Here is a 9,529-nt window from a genome sequence, read left to right as displayed (position 1 = left end):
AAATAAATAAAGCAAAAAAGTGTTTTCAAATTTGAAAACTAATGGCACTAACAGAAAGTTTATAATTTTTCTAAAACTAAAAGCAAAAAGAATTAAAAAATAAAGCAAAAAACAACAAAAAATAAATAATGCAGAAAACAGAACAAAAAACTGAAAAATAATAAAAATAGCAACAATAAGTATTTTGTTGTAAGTATAAACAAAATAAAATATATAAAGCAACAAAGAAAACAAAAAAAGTGTTTTCAAATTTGAAAACTAATAGAACTAACAGAAAGTTTATAATTTTTCTAAAACTAAAAGCAAAAAGAATTAAAAAATAAAGTAAAAAACAACAAAAAATAAATAATGCAGAAAGCAAAACCAAAAAACTGGAAAAAATAGCAACAATAAGTATTTTGTTGTAAGTAGAAACAAAATAAAATAAATAAAGCAACAAAGAAAACAAAAAAACAAAAAAAAGTGCCACCTACTGGGCCCCCACGGCCTGAATACGACTAGAAACCCTACCATGGGCCAGGATTCAGGCCCGCGGGAGGCCCAGTAGGCCCACAGGCACAGATTGCACGGTCAGGCCCGAAAGCCTGCAGTTGAGAGGAGCTCGAGAGGGTGGGCGCAGCAGCGCTTATAAACCACTCTCGAGCTCCCTCAACTAGCGAGGTGGGACTAAACTTTTCGGTGCGGGGCAGCACAAGGCCTTTGGTCCCGGTTGGTGGCACCAACCGGGACTAAAGGGGGGATTAGTCCCGGGTAGTGGCACCAACCGGAAATCCAGCCTTGGTTCTTTGGGGCCAACTTATAAGTCGCCCTGCCCCCCTGCCCCGTCCCGCCCCGCGCGCCGGCGCCCTCGCCTGCCCCCGCGCTGTGAGCCGCCGCCCGGCTCTTTTAATGTTTAAGCTCTTTTTTTTATTTTTATGCACTGTTTTTTTATGTTATAATTTTTTTGTTCATATGTGATGTATATGTGTATGTGGCTATAATGTATATGTGTATGTGAACAGTGCAAAAGATAGTTTTTTAGAAAAATTAGGATTTTTTTTCTGTTCATAGATTTTTTTGGTGATATTAATTATTGTAAATATGCAAATGTTTGTATATTCATATGAACAATGAATTAGGCAATACTACTTCATGTATTTTTAAGAAGGAAGAAGAAGAAAAAGAATGAGAGGAAAAAGGAAATAAGAAGAGGAAGAAAGGAGAAGAAGAGGGGAGAGGAAGAAGAGGAGAAATAAATAAGAAGAAGAAAAAAGAAGAAAAAGAAGAGGAGAAGAAGAAAGGAATAGAGGAGAAGAAGAAAAAATTCTATTTTTTCTTCTTCTCCTCTATTCTTTTCTTCTTCTCCTCTTTTTTTTTTCCTTCTTTTTCTTCTTCTTCTTCCTTCTTCCTTCTTCCTCTTTTCTTCCTTTTTCCTTATTTTCTTTCTCGAGGGATAAGAATAAAAAGAAGAGGAGAAGAAGAAAGAAAGGAATAGTGGAGAAAGAAGAAACTTTGACACGAGGCGGGGGGTACCGATACCCCCTCCCCAATAACATTATTTTCCCATGTATATGTATGTTGCGTCGTTGTCGATATAACGAGGGTGTCGAGGATCACCGAGGGGTCGAGGGTCGGGAACTAGGGTAGAGGGTCGAGGGTCGTTAAGGGGTCAAGGGTCGAAGGTTTCAGGGTCGAGGGTCGTTAAGGGGTCAAGGGTCGAAGGTTTCAGGGTCGAGGGTTCCTATAGTGTCAAAGTATTGAAGAAATCCATGGCTTCATCATTAGCCGGAAGTAACCATGGCATGATGGTACGAATTCCTCCAAAGTTATTCTGGAATGGAGTCCCGGATAGGATAATTTTCCTTTTTGTATGAATCTCAGCAAAGGCCTTTCAAATAACGATATTCGGAAGGTTCTTGCTGAACTTTGTACCAAAAAGCGAATTATCCTATCTGGGACTCCGTTCCAAAATAACTTTGGAGAGCTTCGTACCATCATGCACCTGTTACTTTCGCCTAATGATGAAGACATGGTTTTGTTGAATCCTTTGACACTAGGCAACCTCCCGACCCCTCGGCGATCCTCGACCCCTTGGCCCTCGACCGCTCGGCAATCCACGACCCTCTACCCTACCGCGGGCGTCGATGCCCACGTCACTTGTGGGACATAGATGTAGTGTTCAACGCCGACCCCCTCCCGATAGCTTCAACACGTGGGGGGGTCGATATTACCCCCTCCTTGAAGCGTTCTCGAGGCCACCTCCTAACCCTTGAAGCATTGTCAAGGCCACCCCAAACCCTAGAGAAGAAGCGTCGAGGCCACTAATATGATTCCTTATTGTGATTAGCTAACTAGTTCTACGTTTGCCACTAATATATCCATATATATCTGTCATGTTTGAATAATAATTGCCATGTTGTAAATATTTGTAGAAACTATGGACACCCCCCGAGACGAAGCACAAGAAGCATTGTTGAGGGACATAATCGCACAAGTAAGTGATGCCGTCTCCTCGTTGATGTTTCTCAACGACAATGATGGTCTGGAAGGAGAGGGTGAAGAAGCAGCTGGCTATGATTTACATGGCTCCGATGACCCAATGCCGGTGCAAGAAGGAGAGGGTGAAGAAGTAGACCGTGAGGACGGCTCCGGTGATCACCAAACCGAGTCCAGCCAGGTATATATATTAGTTAAGCCTGTGCTGACTAGCTAATTGATGCATTCATTGTTTTGGTATGTACACGTATTAATTAACTCTCGTCTTTGTTCTTTTTTCTAGCCCTCCGGATCGAGCACAACTTCGGTAAAGAGACGAGGCCCGAAGAAAAAGTTGAGCTCGGATGAAAAGTTTGAGATCATACAAATCGCGCGCGACGGCCAACCGATTGAACCCTACCGGACAAAGAAGGCATTTGTTGCTCAGTGCGGGGTTCTGGTTAGGGACAAGATCCCGATCAGCATCCAGCAATGGTATAAGCCTAAGAACGAAGACCCTGAGGTGTCTTATGTCAATGAGATGCAGAAAAAGAATCTTTGGACTGAGCTGAAGTCAAATTTCACCCTACCGCCGGAGGATGATCCGGAGAAGCCAGTTATAGAGCCATTAATCAAGTCTTTTGCTCTGAGGAAGATGGCAGACCTATTCATGAATTGGAAGAAAGACCTCAATAGGTATGTCGAAAAAAATGAGACACCAGAATTCAAGGGCAAATATGAGAAGATCAGAGATGACTGGCCCGCATTTGTGGCCCACAAGACATCGAAAAAGAGTAAAAAGATGTCGGCGACAAACAAGAGAAATGCTGAGAAGAAGAAGCTTCACCATCGCACGGGGTCAGGTGGCTACCTCGTAGCCCGGCCTAAGTGGGCCAAGGCTGAGAATGATCTGCTTGATAAAGGGATCGAACTAGAGACAATGAACTGGCCAGAACGTTGCCGGACTTGGTTCTTTGGGGCCAACTTATAAGTCACGCCTGTTTAGTTGTCACCTGACTTATAACTCACCTGACACATCTTTCCACACCAATCCACATCATACAGGTGGTGGGACCCGCACAAAAAGCGGTGACTTATAAATTTTAAGTTGGGGTGGAGCAACTTATAACTTATAAGTTGGGGTGACTTATAAGTTGGGTCTGTCTGGCAAAATAAGTCAAAATTTTCACTTTTCGACCTATAAGTTGGTCACTTATTTTGAACCAAACACTAGTAGAAAAGGGGGCAATGGCCCAGGCCAGTTCAGCCCATTAGTCCCGGCTCAATCCAGAACCGGGACCAATGGAGCTATTTGCCCTGGCTCGTGAGCCCAGGGGGCCGGCCGGGCCACGTGGGCCATTGGTCCCGGTTCGTCCAGACCTTTTGATCCCGGTTGGTGGGACGAACCAGGACCAATGGGCCTAGCTCCTGGCCCACCACTATTGGTCCCGGTTGGTGGCATGAACCGGGACCAATGGCTACCCGTTAGTCCTGGTTCATGCCATGAACCGGGACCAATAGTGCTGCCTATATATACCCCCTCGCTCGCGAGCAGAGCACTCCAGTGCTCTGTTTTTCTCTTGCCGGCGAGGGGGGGCTTTGTGGTGCTCTAGCTCACCTCCATAGCACATGAGGTGTTCGATGAAATGCCCGAGCCACAGTACTTAAGCTTTCTCCTGTCCAATCTCGAGCTCCAACCTCTGTTTTCCTCAATATTTGTCTAGGTTTAGCGGTCCATCACGCCCCGTCCCCGTCTTCACCGCCGTCGATCACCCACGCCGATCTCATCGCCAGCACCACCGTGGTGAGCCTCTTGTTCTTATCTTCTTTCTGAAAGGAAAAATATTCTTACTTGTATTATTTTCTTACTTTTATTATTGCATCTTATATAGTGCGATGGTTTTGGTATCCGCCCCCGTCGGCCCTCGTCCTGTCTATGATTCGGATGTGGTATATATTATCTTTTCATAACTATTGGTTCATTTATTGTTTATGAAAATTATGCCGACCAACGTGACATAGATTTTATTTATCTAGGAGGTTGTTGAACCGGAAATTCCAACCGACCCTATTGTCGAGAGGTTAAATTTAGTTGAAGAAGAAAACAATTTCTTGAAGGAAAAAATAAAAAAACTTGAGGAGGAGAAGATGATATTGGAGTTGCATGTTGCGGATGTCGTCGATGATCACAAGATCAAGATGGATGCAATGCGCTTGAAGATGAGAAAGATTAGAAAATATGCCATTCATACCGAGGCTTTGTATCATTATGCCGTTGGATCAGTTGTTACCTTGGTTGCGATTATGATCGCATTTGTTTTTGCATTGAAATGTTTTACATAGTTTCAATGTATGGTTTAATTAATTTAGATGCTCTGCAGAGCTTTATGTTGGTAGATGAGAACTATGTATGTACTTTGGTTTTTATGTGATGATGAACTTCTATTAATTTGATCACTTAATTATCTATTCATGATGTTCTGTAATGATTTTTGACACACTTAATTATATATAATGCACGCAGATGAACCGGCAATGGATGTACGGTGATAGACACACCTCCGAGTACATTAAGGGCGTGCATGATTTTCTCGAAGTGGCTGAGGCAAACAAGCAGAATGGTTTTATGTGTTGTCCATGCCCTATATGTGGGAATACGAAGTCTTACTCTGACCGGAAAATCCTTCACACCCACCTGCTTTACAAGGGTTTCATGCCACACTATAATGTTTGGACGAGGCACGGAGAAATAGGGGTTATGATGGAAGACGGCGAGGAAGAAGAGTACGATGACAACTATGTGCCCCCTGAATACGGTGATGCTACTGAACATCAAGATGCACCAGACGATGTGCACGATGGTGCTGCAACGGGCAAAGCTGCTGAAGATCAAGAGGAACCAGACGATGTGCCCGATGATGATGATCTCCGCCGGGTCATTGTCGATGCAAGGACACAATGCAAAAGTCAAAAGGAGAAGCTGAAGTTCGATCGCATGTTAGAGGATCACAAAAAGGGGTTGTACCCCAATTGCGAAGATGGCAACACAAAACTCGGTACCGTACTCGAATTGCTGCAGTGGAAGGCAGAGAATGTTGTGCCTGATAAAGGATTTGAGAAGCTACTGAAAATAATGAAGAAGAAGCTTCCAAAGGATAACGAATTGCCCGACAGTACATACGCAGCAAAGAAGGTCGTATGCCCTCTAGGATTGGAGGTGGAGAAGATACATGCATGCCCTAATGACTGCATCCTCTACCGCGGTGCCTACAAGGATCTGAACGCATGCCCGGTATGCGGTGCATTGCGGTATAAGATCAGACGAGATGAACCTGGTGATGTTGACAGCGAGCCTCCCAGGAAGAGGGTTCCTGCGAAGGTGATGTGGTATGCTCCTATAATACCACGGTTGAAACGTCTGTTCAGAAAAGGAGAGCATGCCAAGTTGATGCGATGGCACAGTGAGGACAGTAAGAAAGACGGGAAGTTGAGAGCACCCGCTGACGGGTCGCAGTGGAGAAAAATTGAGAGAAAGTACTGGGATGAGTTTGCAAAGGACCCAAGGAACGTATGGTTTGCTTTAAGCGCGGACGGCATTAATCCTTTCGGGGAGCAGAGCAGCAATCACAGCACCTGGCCCGTGACTCTATGTATGTATAACCTTCCTCCTTGGATGTGCATGAAGCGGAAGTTCAATATGATGCCAGTTCTCATCCAAGGACCTAAGCAACCCGGCAACGACATTGATGTGTACCTAAGGCCATTAGTTGAAGAACTTTTACAGCTGTGGAATGGAAACGGTGTACGTACGTGGGATGAACACAAAAAGGAGGAATTTGACCTAAAGGCGTTGCTGTTCTGACCATCAACGATTGGCCCGCTCTCAGTAACCTTTTAGGACAGACAAACAAGGGATACCACGCATGCACGCACTGTTTACTTGACACCGATAGTATATACCTGGGAAGCTGCAGGAAGAATGTGTACCTGGGCCATCGTCGATTTCTTCCGACCAACCATCAATGTCGAAAGAAAGGCAAGCATTTCAAAGGCGAGGCAGATCACTGGAAGAAGCCCGCCATGCGTACCGGTGATCACGTACTTGCTATGGTCAATGATTCACACGTAATCTTTGGAAAGGGTCCCGGTGGACTAGCTGTTCCGAATGACGCTGAGAATCACGCACCCATGTGGAAGAAGAAATCTATATTTTGGGACCTACCCTACTGGAAAGACCTAGAGGTCCGCTCTTCGATCGATGTGATGCACGTGACGAAGAACCTTTGCGTGAACCTGCTAGGCTTCTTGGGCGTGTATGGGAAGACAAAAGATACACCTGAGGCACGAGAGGACCTGCAACGCTTGCACGAAAAAGAGGGCATGCCTCCGAAGCAGTATGAAGGTCCTGCCAGCTACGCTCTTACGAAAGAAGAGAAAGAAATATTCTTTCAATGCCTGCTCAGTATGAAGGTCCCGACTGGTTCCTCATCGAATATAAAGGGAATAATAAATATGCCAGAGAAAAAGTTCCAGAACCTAAAGTCTCATGACTGCCACGTGATTATGACGCAACTGCTTCCGGTTGCATTGAGGGGGCTTCTATTGGAAAACGTCCGATTAGCCATTGTGAAGCTATGTGCATTCCTCAATGCAATATCTCAGAAGGTGATCGATCCAGAAATCGTACCAACGCTAAGGAGTGATGTGGCGCAATGTCTTGTCAGTTTCGAGCTGGTGTTCCCACCATCCTTCTTCAATATCATGACGCACGTCCTAGTTCATCTAGTCGACGAGATTGTCATTCTGGGGCCCGTATTTCTACACAATATGTACCCCTTTGAGAGGTTCATGGGAGTCCTAAAGAAATATGTTCGTAACCGCGCTAGGCCAGAAGAAAGCATCTCCATGGGCCATCAAATAGAGGATGTCATTGGGTTTTGTGTTGACTTCATTCCTGGCCTTAAGAAGATAGGTCTCCCTAAATCGCGGTATGAGGGGAGACTGACTGGAAAAGGCACGCTTGGAAGGGACTCAATAATATGCAGGGACGGATATTCTTGGTCTCAAGCACACTACACAGTTCTACAGAACTCTACCTTGGTGACCCCGTATGTCGATGAACACAAGAACAATCTGCGCTCCAAACACCCGGAGCAGTGCGATGACTGGATTACATGTGAACACATCAGGACTTTCAGCAGTTGGTTGGAAACACGTCTCAGAGGTGACAGCACTGTTTATGATGAGCTGTACTTGTTGTCCAGGGGACCATCTTCGACTGTAATGATTTGGAAAGGATACTAGATAAATGGGAATACATTTTACACGATTGACCAAGATGAAAAGAGCACCAACCAAAACAGCGGTGTCCGCTTTGATGCAGCAACCGACAATGGAAATGACACATATTATGGTTACATAGTAGACATATGGGAACTTGACTAAGGAGTAGATTTTAAGGTCCCTCTGTTTAAGTGCAAGTGGGTCAATCTGTCAGGAGGCGGGGTACAGGTAGACCCACAGTACGGAATGACAACAGTGGATCTGAGAAATCTTGGGTACACTGACGAACCGTTCGTCCTAGCCAATGATGTGGCACAGGTTATCTATGTGAAGGACATGTCTACCAGACCGAGGAAAAGAAAAGATAAGGAAGCGAATACATCATACAATGAGCCAAAGCGCCACATAGTTCTTTCAGGAAAAAGGGACATCCTGGGAGTGGAGGGCAAGACAGACATGTCTGAAGAGTATGAAAAGTTTCATGAAATTCCCCCCTTCAAAGTCAAGGCTGACCCAAGCATCCTGATAAATGATGAAGATTATCCATGATTACGGCGCAATAAGCAAACGACACAAGCGAAGAAAAAGTGAAGACTTTCTCCTGCAACTATGATACCATGCCAACTTTGTAACAGACGAGTATGATATCATTGTCCGTTTTGTACATGCACATGCTATGCCAACTTTTTCAGAGTTCATTTGAAAACTATGAATTTGAAAACCTCGCCAACCGAAGGGCGCTCACACCGGTTTATAAGCCCGTCCCTCTACACGCCTTGTTGAGCTCACAAACTTGTGATTCACACAAATTTCAAAGAAAACTAATGGCACAAACAGAAAGTTTATAATTTTGCTGACCTAAAAGCAAAAAGAATTAAAAAATAAAGCAAAAAACCAAAATAAAATAAATAATGCAGAAAACAAAACAAAAAAACTTGAAAAGAAAATAAAAATAGCAACAATAAGTATTTTGTTGTAAGTAGAAACAAAATAAAATAAATAAATAAAGCAAAAAAGTGTTTTCAAATTTGAAAACTAATGGCACTAACAGAAAGTTTATAATTTTTCTAAAACTAAAAGCAAAAAGAATTAAAAAATAAAGCAAAAAACAACAAAAAATAAATAATGCAGAAAACAGAACAAAAAACTGAAAAATAATAAAAATAGCAACAATAAGTATTTTGTTGTAAGTACAAACAAAATAAAATATATAAAGCAACAAAGAAAACAAAAAACGTGTTTTCAAATTTGAAAACTAATAGAACTAATAGAAAGTTTATAATTTTTTTAAAACTAAAAGCAAATAGAATTAAAAAATAAAGTAAAAAACAACAAAAAATAAATAATGCAGAAAGCAAAACCAAAAAACTGGAAAAAAAATAGCAACAATAAGTATTTTGTTGTAAGTAGAAACAAAATAAAATAAATAAAGCAACAAAGAAAACAAAAAAACAAAAAAAAGTGCCACCTACTGGGCCCCCACGGCCTGAATACGACTAGAAACCCTACCATGGGCCAGGATTCAGGCCCGCGGGAGGCCCAGTAGGCCCACAGGCACAGATTGCACGGTCAGGCCCGAAAGCCTGCAGTTGAGAGGAGCTCGAGAGGGTGGGCGCAGCAGCGCTTATAAACCACTCTCGAGCTCTCTCAACTAGCGAGGTGGGACTAAACTTTTCGGCGCGGGGCAGCACAAGGCCTTTGGTCCCGGTTGGTGGCACCAACCGGGGCTAAAGGGGGGATTAGTCCCGGTTGGTGCCACTACCCGGGACTAATGCCCCCCTTTAGTCCCGGT

The sequence above is a fragment of the Triticum dicoccoides genome, chromosome 4B (assembly GCF_002162155.2).
Source record: "Triticum dicoccoides isolate Atlit2015 ecotype Zavitan chromosome 4B, WEW_v2.0, whole genome shotgun sequence".
Taxonomy (NCBI): Eukaryota; Viridiplantae; Streptophyta; class Magnoliopsida; order Poales; family Poaceae; genus Triticum; species Triticum dicoccoides.
The sequence above is the reverse complement of the archived record's forward strand: the minus strand, read 5'-3'. Positions refer to the sequence as shown.